This window comes from Elgaria multicarinata, chromosome 7 (genome assembly GCF_023053635.1).
Source record: "Elgaria multicarinata webbii isolate HBS135686 ecotype San Diego chromosome 7, rElgMul1.1.pri, whole genome shotgun sequence".
Lineage (NCBI taxonomy): Eukaryota > Metazoa > Chordata > Lepidosauria > Squamata > Anguidae > Elgaria > Elgaria multicarinata.
In genome coordinates this window covers 80,260,075-80,282,644 of record NC_086177.1, presented here as the reverse complement: position 1 = coordinate 80,282,644, position 22,570 = coordinate 80,260,075, and positions in this window count along the sequence as shown.

Here is a 22,570-nt window from a genome sequence, read left to right as displayed (position 1 = left end):
ACAGCCTTAACTGTTATGATGAAGTGGGAATTTCACCAGGTGCTGCATGCATACAAATGACACCTGCTGAAATTCCGTTTTCTACGCAAATGTTAAAGATTCAAGAGCCCTGTCCTCCTTTTCATATGGTTACCCTACCTACAACAGCATGGATATGTCATAATGGTAACCTTTAACCTGCCGTTGTTAGGGTCTACTTGAGTGAAAGTTCAGATGGAAATACTAATTACAGGTAAATGAGCTATTCACAGCATGGCTTTAGCTATATACTGTATAAGTCAAACCTATTTTCTTTTAATCTTCTAAACTATGATATTCTCTTGAACTTCACTCTGAGATTCTTAGGAAATATTGTGGATATTAAGATGTTAGCATTGATTGGGAAAGGGGTTATTTGAATATTTGAATCCTCTGAAATGTTTGTCATGGCCCTTAAATTATTCAAATAACCCCCCAAAGCTTCTTTTTTTTTAAAAAAAATAACACCATAAAATAACTCAAATAAACAACAACTACTCCCACTACCATCCAAGGCATTTGCTTGTATCCATTATGTGTTAAATTCAGGCACTCTGAATAAACTGCGATGTCTCCTTAAGTACGGGCCAGCATCCAGACATTCCCCTTTCTTTTGTACTTGAAAAAAGTCTGCTATAGTGGCAGAAGTTCCATCACTGACCTGAGATGCTGAGCCACTCTCCCATTTCTCAATGTTTGGTCATAGCAAAGTAAACAGACTGTGAGGGAAATCATGCTCTCTTGCCTGCTCCATCCATAGAATCATAGAATAGTAGAGTTGGAAGGGGCCTATAAGGCCATCGAGTCCAACCCCCTGCTCATTGCAGGAATGGAAGGTTGCCTCAGGAGCTCTGCAACAATTGCAGGATGTCTCTGAGAGATGAAAGTAGTTTGTATCCATAGATATAGTAGAAACAGAGAGCCACTGTGATCTTAATTTAAAATCTTGGTACGGCGCTCTGGGAGGAAGACACAATTTACAGAAAATTCCTGGCAGTGGTGGCTCTCGGCTGGAGGAGGGGGCAAGGGGGCTGCAAATGGCAGGCAAGGGGGCTTTGAGTGGGGAATGGGGAGTCAGGAATCTCATGGACTCCCGGTGAGCCTTGCGCCTGGCTTTCCTGGGTCCTGGCCACATGGCCAGCACACAGGAACCTGCAAGGCAGAGTTGCTTGCGGGAAGCAAATCTCACTTTGGCTTTGGTGCTGAGGTGAGGTGGATACCCCCCGAAGTGCCCCGGGCTGAATTGGGGGCATTTCATAGCCTCTGAGGCAAGTCAGGGGGGCTGTGCACAGCCCTATTTCACACACTCCTTTTAGCTCTAGGGCTCATGTCATATGCAGAAGCATACTGCTTCTGATAGTGGGGTTATTATATAGCCATGATGACTAATAGCCATTGAGAGCCTTATTCTCCTTGCCCTACTCTTAGCATCCATGTGCTTAGAATGTATGTCTGCAAGTGCATGCAGATCTTCATGTATGTAGGCTTCCCCTAGGTGCTGGAAACCCTGAGTGCACAGAGATCTACATGTGTAAGCTTTCCTTTTGCAGATGTTCATGACTAACACATAAATGTAAGTGGTGGGCTTGGGGCAAGGGCATGATTTCAGGGTCAGGACCAGCACGCTGGTCCTTTAGTCACCTGAACCCCACTCACACGTGTAACACATGAAACAGACTAGCACAACATTTCTACAGATGGAAAAGTATTAAAATTCTGCATTTTATAGACTATTAGAATATAACATGCAATCAGTATGTTAATTCGAGTATGTTTCTTGTTGTGAAAACTATTTACCATTATTACCTCATAATATTTCAGTATTTGAAACCTTCTAAATAAACTATATTAAGGTTTTGTAATACTGTATGTGTATTTATAATTTAAAAATTCCCATCTCTGATACAGTTGTGTACACAGCATTGACTAAACCTGAATGGATGATATCAGTCAGACCGATCAAATTTGCCCAAGAATTTATTTTGTTTTCATTGTAGTCCAAAGCAGACATCTGTTGGCCTTGTGTGACTTTCTTCCAGATGAACTGATTAAATAGTAACTCAGACAGTCTGTATTCTGAGAAATTATTTAATGTCTTTATTTTTTCTGCTCCACAAACTGATGTACCTATTTATATTAAAGGAATCTCAAGCCACCTGCAAAAGAATGAATAGAAAAACCACCTAGTTGGATGCAAATGGTGCTATTTGAAAAAATTCAACATTTAAATAGATGGAGTGCTAAGGGTGCAATCCTATGCATGTGTAGACAGAAAAAAGTTGTACAACTCCTTGCATGTCCCAGTCATGCCCCAGCCAGTTGTAGAACTTTTTATGTCTAAATATGCATGTCTCCAATACAAAAAAGGCATCATTCAAGGGTTATAGTGTTGGTAAATAAGAGTACAATAATGAGTAGCCCGAGGGAGTTTTTCTAAATTGAGAAAAAAGAGGAAATGGAGGGATCCATCCCTACTCTCCCATACACCACTGCCCCAATTTGCCTGGGGATTATGTGTGTGGAAGCAGAGATCTGCATAGATGCACATGTGCAGATAGATCCTGCACATGTAGTTTTCCTCTTTGATCCAGCAGCTGGAGCTGTGTATGGAAATATCATTAAAAAAGCAAAAAGATCCATTGTTCAGGGCTGAGAATGAGCTATTAAGGGGGATGAATCCCTCCCAACCAGCTGCTTTGTGAAATTTTAGGTATTTGGAAATAAGCAAATATGAGAAAAGTTTTTCATCTGGATTTATGCAGTTCACACTTTCCAGATTGAACACTGACTTGGACACAATCTGAGGTCAAAGTCATAAATTTCTGAGCTTGCAATGTGATTTGAGTACCCCCACAAAACATGTGCACATTTGAAAAACGCACATGAAAAAAATGTACTTTTGAAAAGTGTCCACAAATATAATTTAATGAATGGAAGAAGAATGTGTACGTTTCAGAGATGTACACAATTGCATTTGTGAAAATATGCATGGAATATGGATACATTTTCATGTGAAAAAACAAAACAAAACTCATAATCTGATATGGACCCGAGTTGGACATGCTTCGAGATCGAATTTGGAGAAGTTCAGTGAGCTCAAGTTTTGCTCATTTGCAAATCCCTATTTGGTATTGGGTTGACTGGCTTTACCTGAATCTTCTGGAGTACAGTTTGGTGAATTAATGTACCATGGGCCAATTCTGTCAAAGGAGAGGTCAGCTGAGTACATCTGCACTAGGCTGGGTAGTTTGTATTTGTGCTTTTAACCTATTGGTTGTTTTATTATGGTTTTAATTTTTGTGAACCGCCCAGAGAGCTTTGGCTATTGGGCGGTATAAAAATGTAATAAATAAATAAATAAATAAATAAATAAATAGTTTCTCTCCAGAGAAGCTTATTTATTTTTATTTATTTATTATTGCATTTATATCCTGCCATTTTTCCTGCAAGGAACCCAAGGCGGCTTACATAATCCTCCTCCTCTCCACTTTATCCTCAGAACAACAACCCTGTGAGGTGGGTTGGGCTGAGAGTCTGTGATAGGCCCAAAGTCACCCAGTGGGTTTCCATGGCTGAGTGGGGACTAGAATCCGGATCTCCTGACTCCCAGTCTGACACTCTAGCCACTACACCACACTGGCCTACTTGCTCTTTTAATTATTACCCCTTTGTATAGAGTTGAGGAAATCTTCCTACTTGGCTTTCTCCTGCATTCAATGCTTTCAATAGCCAGAAGTACTCTATAGAATTTTTGCACACAGTTAGCTTTAAAAGAGATTGTTGTTTGACTCAAGACTCCTGATCCAGAATTTGTGTGTGCTTAATGTGTATATAAAGCTGCCACATCCATTGACATGAATGGGTACATCCCTCTGGACAGGGGAGCACTCTTTTCTCTAGAATTCCCATTACAGCAAGTATAGTTGGATCTGAGAATATCTGAGAATTCAAGTTGCCAAATAGCCAGGTAAGGCTGGGACCTTTGGCTTGCAATGCATATGGCCTTCCTGGAAGGCATCTGGCTAGCTACTATGGGAAACAGGAAGGTGAACTAGATGGACCTTTGGTCGGATCCAGCAAACTCTTCTTATATTCCCATATCTATGCCTGTACAGGAGTCTTCCACATGAACAGTCCTAGTAGGATCTCCAGAATCCTCTGCATACTGTTACTTCTTCCTTTATATGATAACTTAGGAAATGTTGATTCCACAGCGTTGGTGCACAAGCTTGTCTATCAGTTTGCATATCTGACTACAACACTATCTGGAAGTGGCAATGGAAGTTCCCACCTCTGCCTCCATCTCCCCTGGTTTTATGCTAAGAAATGTTATCTGTTTCTATTTGATGTCAAGGATTGCTCTACAGGGCTTCCATGTGGATGCTGTAGTTACTGAAATGGGTTGTATATCCTGACAGAGAAATGTAGGAACATTTAAAAGAATATCTCAACCTACTTTTAACACACTATTTCCATGCTTGTTAATGCACATCTTGTACAAGGGTTGTAATAACGTCAAATCATTACCAAGTCTGCTTGTTCTTTTCTAATGGTTCTCACTACTGGCGGCCTTACACACATCTTTGTTCTAGCTTGGACTCCTTGGGAGACATCCATTCAAGTGCTAAAGACCTAAAGTGAGGAATATTAAAAGGCATAGCTGGCCCTTTCTAGTTATGTGATGCTTTTCATCTTTCCTTTCAAATTGCTTAACATGACACCTTGGGAGCCTGAATTCAAGTGTTCTTGTAAAAACCAAAAGCTTCATACCAGCTGCCTTTCCCCTCTGGTCTTATTTGATCATTACCAAAAGAGTAAGCTTGCAGACAATTAAATTATCGCCATCCCCAGTTGATAGACCTATCAAACAGACAGCCCTCCCATTTTCAAAACTGTGGTTGTTAACTGGCCTAGGACTTTACCATATCTTAATGAGAATGGAATTGCGTTACATAATAATATCCTTAATTTATTCAGAACCTATGAAAGAAGTTTTCCTCTCTGAGGAAAGTACTACCACGTGACAGCATAATAACCCAAATGTGGCTGAATGCTGTCCTAGAAAAGGCCATTCTCAGCACCGCAGAACCATTCAAATGTCACCTGATGTTTCTGGGAAAGCTTAAGGTAGGGTGACCATATGAAAAGGAGAACAGGGCTCTTGTATCTTTAACAATTGTATTTAAAAAGGAATTTCAGCAGATGTAATTTGTATGCATGCAGCACCTGGTGAAATTCCCTCTTCATCACAACAGTTAAAGCTGCAGGAGCCCTGCCCTCTTTCGCATCTGGTCACTCTAGTATAGCTCCTGGAGCTTTAACTGTTGTGATGAAGAAGGAATTTCACCAAGTGCTGCCTGCATACAAATGACACCTGCTGAAATTCCCCTTTCAATACAACTGTTAAAGATAAAGGAGCCCTGTCCTCCTTTCCATATGGTCACCCTACTTAAGGAGCCTTTTGTGTTTTATGTCCCTTCCTCCTCATGATAAAAGGTTCTGCTTTGATGCATTCCTGCTGTGGGATACTTATCTGTTCTTCTCATGTCACAAGATGCATTGGTTCTTTCCGGATGGCAATGGGAGCCTATTACGACTAGCTTGATGGTCTATGGTGGTGCTATTCTCAAAAGCTGTGCTATTGAATTGGGTGTTTAAGTCTTCACTGGGGAGGGGAAGCTGAAGTAGGCAAGGTAAGAAGTAGGGGTGTGCACGGACCCCCCGATCTGCTTCTCTTCCAGATTCGCAACTTCCGGATTGGGTCCGCTCCACTCCGCTCCACCTACAGTCCGCTCCGGTTCGCTGCGAAGCTCCGGATCCGGATCGGAGCTCTGCTTCCCCCCCCCAGACTTGCATTGAAATCCAAAGAAGCCTACAACTTTTAATCTGTTAATGTTAGAACCCTCAAACTTGGCACCATTATAGCTTATCCATGTATACACATGCGTGCCAAGCCTCAAGCAAATCCAAGCATCCCCTGATTTTTGGGGAATTTTTGAATATTGGACACCCCATTTTCAGACATGGGATTTACTCCAACATTTTGACAGAAAAAACTTTGAAGGGGGCACCCTCACAGATGCCATCTAGATCCACATTCATGGCAAGTTTCAAGCAAATCCCATCATCCCCTGATTTTTGGCAGGGGTTAAACCTTTAAAGCATCACTCCTAACCCCAATTCACACCCCTTTCAATATCTCCGTCAATTTTCACATTAGAAATGTCAAATTAGGCACCATGACACCTGATGCATGTATACACATGCATGCCAAGCCTCAAGCAAATCCAAGCCTCCCCTGATTTTGGGGGGAGTTTTGAAAATCGGACACCCCAGTATCTCAGGGATTTAAAGCTGCAGACAGCTCAATGGGCTTTATTCATGGCCATTTCAAAGGAAATCCCAACATGCCATGAATTGGGGAGTAGATAAACCTAAATATGAATCTTCTTCCACACTTGAAAAATTTATTTGGAACTTCAAAAAGTCTAAGTGAGCGCAGAAGGACTTATCCCCTGAGTCAAAGCAAGACACACACAAACCATCCCTGCGAGGCAGGCACAGAGGAGGACAGGCAGCACTGGGAGCAAGCATGCCAGAGGCTTGTGGGGTTGAACCACAAAGCCCATCACAAAGCTCCCAGGCACCAGGCGGGCAGAGAGGCAGGCAGAGATGTACCACTATGCCAAAGATCTATGGGGAAGCCAGTCCCAGCAGATACCCCAAAACAACAGCACCCAGGCGGAGGCGGGAAGGCAGGCATTTCTGGGGGCACAACGAAGTGAGCCAAGGATTGTTTCAAAGCCAGTAATGCAAACCATCCCTGTGAGGTGGAAGCAGAGAGATGGCTTTTCTTTTGCATCCCATAACTAGGAGGCTAGGAGGATAAGAGTAAAGCTTTGTGATCCTTGCTTCAGAGTTGATTGACTGCATTGTGATCACAGCCATTATTAAACAACAACAAAATAATAATGTTAATAATAGCAGTACTAATCAATATTAATAGCAATAATAATAATAACAACAATAAGGAGTTGAACCACAATGAAAGCCTGCCTGACTTCACTGAAGAGGAAAAGCCAGGAGAGCTTGGGCTATGGGGTGTATAATGTAATAAATAAATAAACAAAGGAGGGGTGGAATTAAAAGCAGCCGTGTTGCTGAATAAACAACAAGAAGAATTTTTTTAAAAAGGCTATGTCTGTCTTTTACCAGTAAGAGGAAAGTGGACGTGCCCAGGGGGATGGGGATATGCCAATTTGACTGGCCCTAAGTAAGTACCAGTCTTTAAGAAGCTACCTGACACTTCAACTCATGACAGGCATTAGCTTCTATACTGTTAAGCTTTGGAGTGTTCTGATGACCCTCCAAGGGCAGGACAGTGTGTGTACACTGGGCATGTCCACATGCCCTAGGGAACCTAATCCCCTTGCACCACATCTATTCAGTTGTTCACCAAAGTTAGGGTGGGTAGCAGTGCTGTGTTTCCTATCTGTTATTTATTTGCTTAGTATATGATTTCAGGTTGTGTTTGTGCATTTGGTGGGGCTATTGTTTAAAAAAAACACTGGGAAAAGTCCGTTCAAACTAAGAAAGAGAAGTTTCCCAGTTACTAAGTTACTAAGTAAGTTACTAAGAAGTACTAAGTTACTAAGTAAGTTACTAAGAACTTACTAAGTTACTAAGAAGTTACTAAGTATCCCATTTTGCTTATCCCCCCCTCCAACTTTGGGATTGGAGGATGCTTTATCAGGTGATCATGACTGGGAGTTGAATCTGCCTCTCAGCACTTCAAAAAGGTACCTCTCCAGCTTTTTTTACCCTATTTTTTTTTAAAAAAAATTATAGCAAGCAAACCGCAGCACGCAGAGTGCTGAAAATAGGCTCAAAATGACCCCCACCCATGACTCTCTAAGCACAGCAAGTTTCAAATAGTTAGTTTGGAAAAAAAATTATCCACTAATCTTTTCCGCAATGCAATCCTATGGGCAAAAAAATCCAAAATGATGAAGCCTGCCTGCCTGCCTGTCTTTGGGGGTCTTTTCTCAGAGCCAGGCATTGACTGGAGAATTGTCTGAGGATAATGCCTGTGCTGCAGGCAATCTCCTGGGATACCTCTCCTTTTGAGCAGCTGGCTAAAGAGAGGATTGAGTGGCTGCTGTAGAAGATCGCAGCTGCTCTGGAGGAGAGGTATCTTGGAAGATCTCCTGCAGTGAAGGCAATCTCCTTGGACATCTCTTTAGCCAGGCAATGCCTGGCTCTCAGGAAATGACAACTGCAGAGTCAGTCATTTCAGACAGGGCCATGCCGGCTGCCCACTCCAGGAAGCCTGCCAACTTTCTGGCACATGGGAGACCCGGACCTGTAGTAGAGTGATAATATTGGAAAGAAAAAAGATCTGAAGACCTCCCTCTCAAATACCCCCAAATCCTGTCTATGAAATATCACATTCTACTAGCTACATTAGATACAGTGCAGTAATATTCAAGTAGGGAATTTTTGATAGCCATATGAATGTTCGACAGAATGTTTATTATCATAACTCTTATGATAAAGTACATTGGAAGTACCATCAGGAAATTGCATTTACTATTTAATAAATTGCACTAGACATTTTAAGTGATGTTTGTGTATTATTGTCACAGAGTGTTTTATATTTTGTTTTCAGTCTTTGTAACATGGAATATCCAAAAAAGTGGTAAATTCAATTCTTGAGTAGTACAAAACACTTCAGGTTCTGTCTTACGAAACCACATGAAGACAAGACATTACATTATCTAATGAGTATTGATTGTATCTATAATAGCCATGTATACCCCATTCAAAAATATATCTGAATTATCCTGCTGAAATTATCAGTCACTGAGTGGCTGCACACAATTTCCCATATACCACACATACTGTACATCTACACCCAAATGAGAAAGAAGATTATGGTGGTACTAGAGAAGTGCTGAAAGCCTTCATTGAAGCCTTCATTTCACTTCAATGTTTATTCTACAGAAAAGCCACAGAATAAGGCAGTATTTTGAGATTTTTCTCTTTTAAGATGAGTTCTTTAGAAAAACACCTGCAAAATCTTAACGGGTTATGTACAAAATGCATTTTGGGTTTCTTTGGGAAAACTGAACTGACCTAGATAAGCACTTAGCTTGAATGTCTAATTTAATTTTCATTAACTTTCCCTTGGGCCCAAAGCTTGTCTTACCTGAACAACTCAGCCATCACAAATCCCTAGCCATAGCCACACAAATAAACAATTTTCCAGCCAACATCCCAGTACACAGAGTACCATCTTTGCTTCCTACTATTCAATATTTCCATCCATTGTGGAAAAATATCAATTGTTGGGAGGATGCTGATGTATTGGGGCATCTGGTCAGCCACCGTGGGAACATAATGCTGGAATAGATGGGCCTCATCAGTCCAGTTCTATAGAAATGAATCCAACACACCCTTCTGGCTGCAACATTTTTTCCAGCATTCTCTCTTCTGGCTTGTAGGAAAAGATTTGTTGAAAGCAAGCTTCCTAGATATGGATATACAGATAGTGTTGTGTATTTCAATTTTCCGTATTGAATTTGCCTCAATCACCTCAGGAAAAAACTTCCTGACTGTTAGAGCAGTTTGACAATGGAACCAAATACCTAGGGTTCAAGTTACAGGAAGCCAGATTCCAGCTGGACATCAGGAAAAACATCCTGACTGTTGGAGAAGTACAACAATTGAACCAATTACCTAGGGAGGTCATGGGCTCTCTCACACTAGAGGCATTCGAGAGGCAGCTGGAGTGGACAACCATCTGTCAGGTATGCTGTAATGTAGATTCCTGCATTGAGCGGGGGATTTGATTTGATGGACTTATAGGACCCTTCGAACTCTACTATTCTATGATTCTATTACCTCAATGTTGGGTTCCAATTACTATGGAGCTATCTGCACTATCAGCTAATGATCAGCGAAACACATTTAGCTGTGTGTTTATAGAATGCACTGAATATATTTTATGTATGTATTTTATGTATTTCTTCTGTACCACGCTTCAATTAAAGATTTCCAAGGCAGTTTACAACAGCTTGTAAAGCAATAATCAATAAAATAGTTTACAACAGTAGAAGGTAGGCTAAAGACCATCGCAGGCAGCAGTAGTGTAAAAAGGCATAGCTTAAAAAGCTGGGGAAACAAAGAAGGCATTTGACTTATGTCTAAAACTTAGCACCAAACAATGTATGAGCATAGATGAGCATCCTTGGCAAGAGAGTGCTCTGAGTGAGGGGCCACCACTTGAAAGCCCCCCTTCCCTCATTGCCACCTGCCTCATTGCAGATGGTGGCAGCACATGGTGGAGGGAGGACTTCTGAAGGGCCCCTGATGTGGGAGAAGGTGTTAGTTTTAGTTATTTACCAATTTGTTAAACAATTTGTATAGTGCCTTTCCACCAAACATTGCTCAAGTTGGCTCACAACAGCAAAATACAAAATAGCATTCAAAATTTTAAAAAAAACTGCAGATAAAGCATCAATAATTTGGGATTGTTTAGCCTGGAAAAAAGGAGGCTAACGGGAGACATGACAGAGGTGTACAAAATTATGCATGGTATGGAGAATGTGGACAGGGAGACACTTTTCTCCCTCTCTCAAAATACTAGAACCCGGGGATATCCCATGAAGCTGATTGGTGGTAGATCCAGGACAAATAAAAGGAAGTACTTCTTCACATAGAGCATAGTTAAATTATGGAACTCACTACCACAAGATACAGTGATGGCCACCAATCTGGATGGCTTTAAAAAGGGGTTGAATAAATTCCTGGAGGAAAAGGCTACCAATGGCTACTAGCCCTAATGGTTGTGTGCCGTCTCCAGTATTCGAGGCAATAAGCCTGTGTTGCTGGGGGACATGGGTGGGATGGTGCTGTTGCATCCATGTCCTGCTTGTTCATCCCTGGCCGATGGCTTGTTGGCCACTGTGAACAGAGTGCTGGACTAGATGGACCCTTGGTCTGATCCAGCAGGGCACTTCTTATGTTCTTATGTAATAAAATCAATGCAAGTGATTAAAACACACACACCCTACATCCAGTTGATAAAGCTGAAACCTTTACAGTGGCTATAATAGTGAAGTTATGAGACTCTTCTTGTCACCACTGTTGCCATCACTGTGTGCAACTTTTCCCTTCTCCCTCCTGGAGCTCAGGATGGAAAAGGAAAGACTTGTGCACAGCAGCCCACTGTGGCTGGGAGTCTGCAGCTCTGCTCGCTAATGAAAGCCAAGCCAGGAGTTTGGGGGAAATCCATGGAGCTCCAAGAGAGCCAGATTTTCCCATGCCAGACATCCCTATTCACTTGTTGCTCGAACAGAAAGATTAGCTCTCTCAAAGACATTTGAACCCAGGCAAGTTAATTTAGGAGAATATAGTCAAACGACTTGATCCCCAGCAATACTACAAACGAGAAGGATCTTGGAATTGTTGTACATCGCAAGCTGAATATGAGCCAACAATGTGATGTGGCTGCAAAAAAAGCAAATGCTATTTTGGGCTGCATTAATAGAAGTATAGCTTCCAAATCATGCGAGGTACTGGTTCCCATTTATTTATTTATTTATTTATTTATTTATTTATTTATTTATTTATTTATTACATTTTTATACTGCCCAATAGCCGAAGCTCTCTGGGTGGTTCACACTGGTTAGGCCTTCTCTTGAGTACTATGACCAGTTGTGGGCACCACACTTCAAGAAGGATGCAGACAAGCTGAGGGGATTCAGAGGAGGACAACGAGGATGATCAGGGGTCTGGAAACAAATCCCTATGAGGAGAGACTGAAAGAACTGGTCATGTTTAGTCTGGAGAAGAGAAGATTGAGGGGAGACATGATAGCTCTCTTCAAATACTTGAAAGGTTGTTGCACAGAGGAGGGCCAGAATCTCTTCTCGATTATCCCAGAGTGCAGGACATGAAATAATGGGTTCAAGTTACAGGAAGCTGGATTCTGGCTGGACATCAGAAAAAACTTCCTGACTGTTAGAGCAGTACAACAATGGAACCAGTTACCTAGGGAGGTCGTGGGCTCTCCCACACTAGAAGCATTCAAGAGGCAGCTGGACAACCATCTGTCAGGGATGTTTTAAGGTGGATTCCTACATTGAGCAGGGGGTTGGACTCGATGGCCCTATAGGGCCCTTTCAACTCTACTATTCTATGAATCTATGAATATCCAGTAACCAGTCCCTCTTTCATAATGCTTTAAAGGTAACATATGTGCTCTTTTAGTTATGTGAAAGTACCATAATCCCATTCATTTGCATTAGTCTCAGAAACTATTTAATCCAGCTATTTCAGGTCATGATGTAGTGCTTTACTTACTGAAACAACTTTTTTGGGTGTGTGTTGCATAGATGTCGGCTGACAAAACAGCAATTCCTACCCCCAAATAATTGTATTAATAAATATTAAAAGTGGTAAAACATTTCTGGCTAGTTAAAATATCATTGCCTTCTTAGCCTTTCTCCTTGGCTTCAAGACTAGAGTTTAAATCAGAGTGAGCTGAAATCAGTTATACAGAATGACTATTAAAGCTTTCAAGCTTTCACTCATTTGAACACCTCACACCACAATTCAATCTTCAAAGCTGGGATTTTCATAAATATCTTCAATTTTGACACTCACATAGCAAACTGTGCCTAGGTGTGAAAACAAATTGTGAAGGCTCAGGAAAGCAGGCAGAGCTAAAGGGCAAATTGCCATTCTCTATGCAGCTCAAAATGGTGTAGAGATAGGTAAGTCAAAGCACATAAAAGAATATAAGAAACGACTTTTCAGAGTACCAGAAAAGATTACTGACTCCTGGGCACACATATCCCAATATGCACACACCAGAAAGTCTCCATTATTACTGAGTGATTTCCCATTGAAAATAATCAAATGCTATCCCCATGCTCCGGTAATCATCAAGAAAAAGAATGTTACCTATTTCAATCCCGACTGAAAACTGTGTGATCAAATAGGTCAACACAAACATTGGTTGTTGTTTTTCCAGGTGCTCCTAGTCTTTTGTTTGGTCACATAAGCATGAACGTTTATAGAAAGCCTATCCCCTGTGTCTTCTCTTTTCATCTGGACTGTTGTTTTCTGGGAATTTTATGCATTTTTCCATCAAAAAGAAAAGCAAAGGCACACAAGCATCATCATAGAGCATTATTATAGCAACATTATCTCCAACATTCAGTCACTGGTTCCCATGTTTACAAGAGAGCAACTGTTCTCCAAAATAGATCATGAATAATAATTTTGCTTCTCTGTAGTTCGTTTCTTCTGGCCATTCCTTAGATTAAATGGACTCATCTTGTTACCATGGGACAGAGGCATTTATCAATCCAAGCAAATGCTTTGTTGTTCACTGGTCAACAGCTGGTTGGCCACTGTGTCAACAGAGTGCTGGACTAGATGGACCCTCGGTCTGATCCAGCAGGGCTCTTCTTATGTTCTTAGATTTAGAAGGGGTAGGGCTCACTAGGCATTCCTGCCCATTTCAACAAACACATTTTTCAAACATTTATTTTAACTTGTTGGATTCACTTGATAGGACACAGAACACAAGAGTTATTTCAGTGATAAATCTCTTACAGTCACATTAATCATAATGTCTGTGATGCAGTTCTGAACTGATTCTGGTGAGGTTGCAATGACTTTATTGCCAAATTCAGACACAAGCCTATTACTAATGTGAGTGACATCTGTTGTGGAAGCTTTTCAGGTCCCCCACCCACTTCTTCTTAAATTGGTTTATAGGTTATTCTAAAATTTATATATTTCCAAAGTAAATCCATGGATTTCAACAAGACAAACTTCTTTTTTAAGCTATTTTATTAAATATATACATAGCAAATAACTTCTAAATAAGTTTGATTAAGATTTCACCTTTACTAGGACGGAATTCTCAGTCTTCTATGATTGCCTCAATGAGAAAGGAAATATCCATTCAGTATGCAATGTTGAAACTTCTTATTCTATGATTGGTTCCACACATTGAGTGAGCCATGAAAGCTGAGCGGTCTCCCTCTCCCAAAGCTTTTCAAATCTGGGTTGTAGGGTGGATATAATGACAGTAATTTTTAAGATATTAAATATCCTCTCTAGTTTCTTATTTAATTAAACCAAATCTTTAGTCCTAATCTAAAAATGGATCTATTAACTTGTTTAGGAAACTACAGTTATTGGCCTCAACTGATATGGTTTGAGGAATGTATGAATATGCTACCATTTCAACAAATGTATTGTGTCCACCTAAGAATTCATTTGGTGGTGTCTAGAAAATGTCACTGGTGTGAAGATAATTAAAGCATGCATGCCCTATCTAATAAGATACTTCCATTAAGGAGCATTCACAGTACATTAGATTATCTATACAAGAATCACCATAGTAATTGCTCCTTAAGGGTTTTTATCAAAACATTTATTAAATTGCTACAAGAAAATGTACAAAGACCTAAGTCACAGATTGACAAGGATTTATGAATTATTAAAATATGTTTTTATGGATTTTGGTTGAGTTGCAGTTAGAGGCTATATGTGATTAGAAGCAAGCTTCTGCATATGCCCTTTGTTTCACGGAGAATTACACGCATTAACGGATTTCCATCTCAGGTATAAAGAAATGTGCAAATTTGGGCAAATTCTTTTCTAGAAATGAAGAGAAACAAAATTCCCAATCACCCCTAGTCCAGAATGGCAGGTCTGGTATTGTATTGCAAGAATCCCAAGACAACAGAGACAGCTACTTTATTCTAGGCTTTCACTAAAACTAAATTCAAACAAATGCTATTCCTCCTGACTCCTCCCTTTCACTTCCTCCCAGCTTCTCCACAATCTTCCTGATTCCTCCCTTTCACTTCCTCTTTCAGCTCCTCCATAATCCTCCTGACTCCTCCCTTTCACTTCCTCTTCCTCCCAGCTCCTTTCCATGCCTCTACTACAACTCCCAACATGCAGTTCACATACCACACCTGGCAGGAGCAACTTGTGGTTAAGGAAGCCTGAATTAGCAAGGGAGCTGTCCAGACAAGTAATCAAGGAACTGTTCCAAGGCACTGCCCTTAAGGAACCACTGCACTGGCAACCATGATGCCATAACATAATCTTTTAATTGACTCTCAGGAAACTGAGGTGGGAGCTGTACCTTCTTCTCTGAGGAAATCCCATCTGGTCTGAAGTCTGTAAATAGGTGGTTCCTAACAACAACAACAACAACAACAAATAAAAATAAATAAAGTATCTCTGAAATTTGTTTGCCTTCCTATAATCTTGAGAAGTGATATATTTTAGTGACTTGCCAACATATCAGCTTGTTCCAAAGTTATGAGACATTGCAAGTTATTTGTACAGGTTAGTTTATATAATGTAAAACAGGACTGTAATAAAAACGGGTGTACCGAAGGCTCAATGAAACAAATTATAACCAGTTTAAGTACAAGGCTGTAACTGTTGATCAAACCTATTTCCTAAAGGATAAAGTCTCCCACACTCTGCTGGCCAATATCTATCTCAGGAGTTTCACTGTCTCTAGGAGTTGCTCATTTGTTAAAATGTGAAAATAGTTTCAATTTTATTCTGCTACTACCATTTGTCAACCTGTCATCGATACATTGTTCACTTTATTTTATTAATTTAGTATTGACTTTATGTCCTGCCTTTTACCATGAAAAGCCTGTATACGACATGGCTTCTTAGACATCTCCAAATAGAATTATGGCTTGTTGCAAATTTTGGCTGCCTCTTCATATGCTAGCGTTCCTTGATGAGTCATATGAGGACTATGAAGCTAATAGCTGATATCATTGGATCGAACATTTATAGAGATGGTGCCAGATCTGACTCAAATCTGTTACAGAAAATTCATCAATATTATCCATAGACACATTTAGGGATTGGAGATAAGGTTAGACCTTCTTTCATTTCGTTGTGCTTGACTTGGGTTGGGTGAATACAGCCCACTCTTACATATAGATTTATGCTGACATTTAGCTGATGCTGCACTATATCATGTATTCTTGTGTTTATTGCCTGGCTGCATAAACCAGTTCAGTTATTATTGTTTGATTGGAAACATAATTTCCAGCAGTGCTTCTTCCCCAAATATATTTTCTGGTAAATAAACAATCTGTATTTAGAATATGCATCCCTTGAGGTTTATAAATTATGGATGCCAGCTATGGTTTAGTGGGTGCATATGCTGACTATTCTTACAGCCAATTCTATGGCAAACTGTGTCGGAAGTGCCATGGGCATGAACAGTGTGCCAAAACTTGGTTTTGTAGGGAAAATGTTGTGGTCATAATGTTGTATGCAATAGGCTCCACAGATGCATTGCAAGGGAAATGATGCACTCTGTTCTCCTACAAATTTGATTGCAGCATTGTAGTATTGCAAGGACATATGGCCCGGTTGTGTACACAAATGGGAAAAAACCTCCATTCATGGCAAAATGTGTGACTGTTGCTTAAAGACATCAGGGATGCTGGGGATTGTACCACTAACCTTATCCTTTCAGGCTTGAACCCAGTTTAGTAAGCTACCTATGCCTGTATGTTCAATCCTCAGAGCCCTCTTCAAAAACTTCCAGAGAATGATATAAATTATAAGAGTCAGGCCTTCTGCCCCTGCCTAAACAACAGGACAATGTCTACTGCCTGTTGCATTTCAGCCTCAAACACCCCTTATTTTCCTGTGTCTCCACACCAGGCTTAGATTTGGCTCTGGCCACACACAGTCCAAACTGATTCCTGGGTCATGACAAAATTAGGTAGATGACTTTGCTTTAATTAGGCTCTAGTCCAGGGCTGTGGAACTTGTGGCCTTCCAGATATTGTTGAACTCCACTTTCCATCAGCCCCAGCCAGCCCTGGTGAGGGATGTTGAAAGTAGTAGCTTATCAGCAACATTAACTGCCTGCTAAGCTCTCATGGCTCCCAAGATAAGCTTTTCCTCTTGGATACAAGGATGGTCTGGCAGGTGGGCTGAGAGCATGAAAGAATTAGGGTGGATGGAGGCTCAAGGTGGGTTGTGCTGTCCATCCCAATTCTGCGAAGGCAAGCAGGGTGAAAAAAGCTGAAGCAAACTGATAATTAAGATGCTTGGGAGTTTGTCTTACATTAGATTTGTTTTGCCCTGGGAGGAGAGTCAAAATGGGTCCCCAGATCAAAGCAGAATTATTAAGGCTCTGTACAGCCATAATTATGCATGATATTTGCTCTATGTTTTCAGGCCAGGGTACTGGGGAGTGTCACTTCTTTATTTTTTTGGCATATGCCTCCAGATTTGGGCTTTGCCTGTGAAAGACATAAAGGCAGGGGTACAGAAAGCACTGTAGGGGCTACTAACACAATATCCTATATGCACACTGTGGGTACACTGTGACTAAGGGCCTTGCTAGACCTACCAGATAATCCATCTGGGAGGAGGGGTGACGGCGTGCTACAGCTAGCGCGTGCCGTCGCCCTTTTCTAGATGTCAACACGCGACGGGGCAAGGGAAAGCCCCGTCGTGTGCTCCAGTTTTTCCCCCCTTAGGGTCATGTGCGCAGGAGAGCACCGCCGAAGAAGGTAGGCTTTTTTTAAAAAAATAAAGGATTCCCCACTCCCCCTGCTCATCCCGCTCGCCAGGCCCTGTCCCCCCATCCGCCAGGCCCCCCCGATGCCCGACCCCGCTCGCCAGGCCCTGTCCCCGTCCTTCTTCCCCCCTGGTCCCCGATGCCCGTCGCCGCTCGCTAGGCCCTGTCCCCGTCCCCGATGCCTGTCCCCATTCTTCTCCCCCCCGTCTCCTGCCGGGTCCGGTCTGTGGAGCGCTGTGCCCAGTCCGTGGCTTCTCCCAACTACTCACGAGCGAGCAGCCGGGAAAAGCCATGACCCCTGCTAGCCGGGAAAAGCCACGACCCCTGCTAGACGTTCTGCAGCCCCGGCCTAAGGCTGCGGCTGCGGAAAAGCCGGGCCATAAGCGAATCCGCTTATCCCGGGTTAAGGGAGGTCTTAGCCCGGCCTGACTCCGGGATCCCCTGTGTGTCATCTGGATGCACAGGAGGGAGACCGGGCCTCACACCGGGCTAAGACCTCGTCTAGCAATGGCCTTAGTTGAGGCCGCTTCTGAAATTTCCCTGATAGTCTAATCCTATACATGCTTATTTAGAAATGAGCTCCATTGAAGTCAATGGCAATAGTTATTCCCAGGTAACTATGTATAATTGCACCCTAATTATGTAGGGTGTAGCTGAGGCTTGTCTTCTGTTTTACTCAAGTGCAGGCAGCCCCCCTCCCCCAAGTCCTGTCTGGCAGCCCCCAGACTCCCAACATCTGCAGCTGCTAAAAATTCAGGGTGGAAAGGGAGGGGGGAAAGTTCTAGAAAAGGCTCTGTGGTTTCTGTCATACAACAGAACCTCATTTCTAGAGCATCCCAGAAAGGTGTGGTTGAAGGTTCCTGCCTACTTCCTGGAATACTCTAGGAATGAAGTTTCTGATCTGTGGTAGAAAAACCATAGAGCCTTTTCCTAGAGCTTATCTTCCCTCTTCTTTTGGTGGTCCTGTTATGGTGGCTGGATTGAGTAGGGGACTTTGTACTTTGATGTTGCTGCTGGAGTGTGTGAAAGAAGGATGTGTGTGTAAGTAGAGTGTGCATGTTGGTTCTATGTGAGTGCATGTGTGTATGTGCATGTATGTGTGGTGCCTGCCATCCCAGCAGACCCCTGATGTGGCTCTCTGGACTGAAAAGGTTGTGGACACCTGCTCTAGTGTAAGGGAGGTCTTAAATATCTGAAGGGAAAACAGCCGGCAGACTGTTTTATGTAGTTAGAACAGAGCAGCCTCACCTATACATGATATGACTAGTGTGGCGTGTATTTGCCTGCAAGTTTGGAGCTTGGCTTGTTGGTTTCTGTGGACTGGAGGACACTTCTTTTGGAACTGGAATGCTTACAATTCCCTTTGTGTGTACAGTGTTCCCTGCACAGTCTTCCCCCGCCCCCCAGCCCGTGTGATTTTCTTATAGTGTCTGGGAAGGACCATAGCTCAAGGTCTCAGATGCAGTGCCTGGAATCTCAGATAAAAGCACCTTCTGTACCTGAAACCCTAGAGAGCAAATTCTAGTTAGAATGGACCAGACTTTCCCTATCTGATGCACTCCAGATGTTTAGGACTTCAATTCCTATCAGCCTCAGCTAGCATGGCCAATGGTCAGGAACGCTGGGAGCTGTAGTCCAAACCATCTGTAGGGAACCAGGTTGGGAAAAGTTGTAGGAGACAACACTGGGCTATATGGACAAAGTCTGATGTGGTATAAGGTTGCTTCCTATGTTTATAGCAAATCCTGGTTTTTATGTTCACATTGAACATTTGTCTAAACCAGCTTGGCTTCCGGAGAACCTCTGGGCCCAGGTCTACCTATACTCATGCCCTAATCATTATCTGGTGTATTACGATTACATATATGCAGTCTGGGCTCCTACATTTGGGCTTTCTATAGCACAGTGCCATTGCTGTGAAGTTAAAATATGTACGTGTGTGTGTGTGTTTTCTTTTTCTTTTATGCTCTTATTTGCAGTACTGCATAATCCACATCAACAGCAAATTTAAACTTGGCATTGTGTTTTATTGGGCCACGTGATGAAATTACACACCATAAGAATAAAGACGTAGTGTAGTGCATAAAATGAACCAATCAGGTGTGAGAACTGTTTTAGCTCAGCCTTGGATGAGTTCATTTTTAGTGGGTCTGAGACTCTGCAAACTGACAGGCAGAATCATTTGGCTCATAGATCACTGATGGAGCTGCAGTAAGATGGATTAGATGCAAAGCAGCACGCCATAACAGAAAATGATGAGGAACTAAAATAATGGAAGCAGTGCCCTAGTTTCTAAACGAATGGGGAAATAAAACAATGGGCATTTCTGTTGTACATTTAGAAAATAAGGTTTTCTGATGAACAAGGATTACGTGATAAAGATATACAAAAATCATTCAATACTTGGACTCGAATAGAGCCAGATATGACAAGCAGTTTCTGAAACACACCGAGTGCTTTTGTTTCCCAATGCAGTTCCTCAATGCAGGATGAATGCAAATAATTACTTTCCTTCATGGTACAGTCACATTCACAGTTACTTTCTTTAGGATCCCAAAGAACTGGACTATGTGAAGGTATTGAAGGTGCCTTCTGAAACGTATTTCACATAACCTAGGTCATGTCTACACCTAAGGGTGTAGAAGGACGAAGGGGGAGGATTGCGGACTTGCCTGCTTCTGCGATCCTCCCCCAGCGCTTTGACAGCTATGCGATGTCCCAGAAGGAATGAAGACAGATCGCAATTGAGCTCCAGTGCATGTAAGTTAAAAACACACACCTTTGAACTGCTCCTCCCAACCACCCTTGATGGGCATGGACTGCCCCCACGCAGCTCCATGCAAATTTTAAGAGCCCCGCTACTTGCATGGAGGAAGGGAGATGCCGGGAGTGGGTGCCACACCTCTCATAGTCCTCAGGATGGTCCTGGGACCGCAGGGAAAATTGGGATAACTTGGCAACCAGTTATGCTGAGACAATGAAGGGGTCATCCCTGGTTGCCCCCAGTATCCCCTGTGTATCATTTGGACACACAGGGATGATCTAGGGATGACCCCGGGGGAAAAAGGCCGGCATAGATATGCCCCTAGTGTGGGTCAGTGCTTGCACCGCAGGTGCCTGACTGGGTCCAAGGGTGGACACAGGGGGCTCATTGGGCACGTGTGACATCCCTACAAACAGGGATACTGGCTTTCATATCTCCAACCCTAGAACTGATGTCAAGACCAGGCATGTCAGGAGCCCAAACCTATCCCAACAGAGGCTCACTGACAAAAGCCACCCCCAAACTTGATCCTCCTCTTCACCATTGCAATGTGCTTCTTCACTTGCCTCTCACTCTGGCCCAGACAATGGTGGTGTGAAAGAGGAGCAATAGATGCCACTGCCTCCTTGCTCACTGGCTTTCTGCTTGTCAAGCAAGCAAGTGGTAGCAATGTTGAGAAAGGAGGAGGAGACGTAATGGCAGCTGGTGACAATGGTGGTAAGAAGGTAGACTCACTGAGGGCCCACTGAGGGTGCTCAAGGGCCTTCAGAAATCTGAAACTGGCTCTATCTGACCCCCCCCCCCCCGGTCCATTTTGGATTGGACTCATATTCTTGTTAGGTCCAGGCCAATCTGAAATGGAACTATTTCATCAGCTAAAGATGGTAGTGCACACGCTGGTAACTTCTAGGCTCAACTTCTGCAATGCGCTCTACATAGGGCTACCTTTGTGCCTTGTCCAGAACCTTCAACTATTTCAAAATATGGCAGCCAGGTTGGTCACCTAGGGGTGACCATATTACACCAATTTTAAAATCACTTCACTGGCTTCCAATTAGTTTCTGGGTGTTGGTTATTACTTTTAAAACCCTACATGGTTTGGGTCCAGGTTACCTGCGGGATCACCTTCTCCTGTACAATCCGCCCCACACACTCAGGTCCTCTGGGAAGAATTTACTTCAGCCAGCTAAAACTAGATTGACAACCATTACCCAGAGGACCTTCTCTTCTTCTGCTCCCAGACTCTTGAATGGCCTGCCGGGAGAGATTCGCCTACTCAACAGTCTTTCTGAATATAAAAAAAGCTATAAAAGACTGATCTCTTCCGGCAGGCCTACCCAGTCCAATTTTAAGATGTCTGGCTGTTATTTTAATAATATATTAGTTTTATATGTTTTAATTAGTTCTATGTATTATTTTTGTATTCTATGCTGTTCCCTGCCTCAATCCAGAGGGAGAGGGGGGTAAGAAATTATTTATTATTATTATTATTATTATTATTATTATTATTATTATTATTATTATTTTCTCAGCACTTTCCCATTTTTCTAAACTTTCTAGGAGTGGTGAAAAATACTCTGGGGGACACCTGATGCCTTAGACACTGCTGCATGCATACACAACTGTGTCCAGGACAAATGGGAACTATGGGAACTACATGAGCCACTCTGAGCAATTTTCTAATGGAAATGTTGGATATAAATATTTTAAATGGCTTTTTAAAGTTGACTACTAGGAACTATGGGCCCATCACTGTGGGGGGTCCTCCTCTTCCCTGCAATAGTAGCACTTGCTATGTGGTGTTGAGCTGCCATATTGTGGATTTCATAATCCCTGCAAGACACATCTAATAAAAAAAATCATCTAATGACACATGAAGCATCTAAGGAAGGGTGGACAAGTGTACGATGTGATAGCGTTGTGTCAGGTTAAGTATTCCTAGAAGTTACGACAGGGAGGTCCAGTGGAGGCTGGTGACACCTATTTCAATGGAGCGTTGAATCCACTCGGATTTCAGTCACAACCAGTCAGAACTCTAAAGGAAATATCCAAAGTACTGAACCCTATCCCCAAAATGGGTTCCACACCTTGGGTAGCTCCTTTAGAGTTCTTGTCACATAGAAGAGGGTCAGGATCTCTTCTCAATCATCCCAAAGAGTGCAGGACACGGAATGATGGGC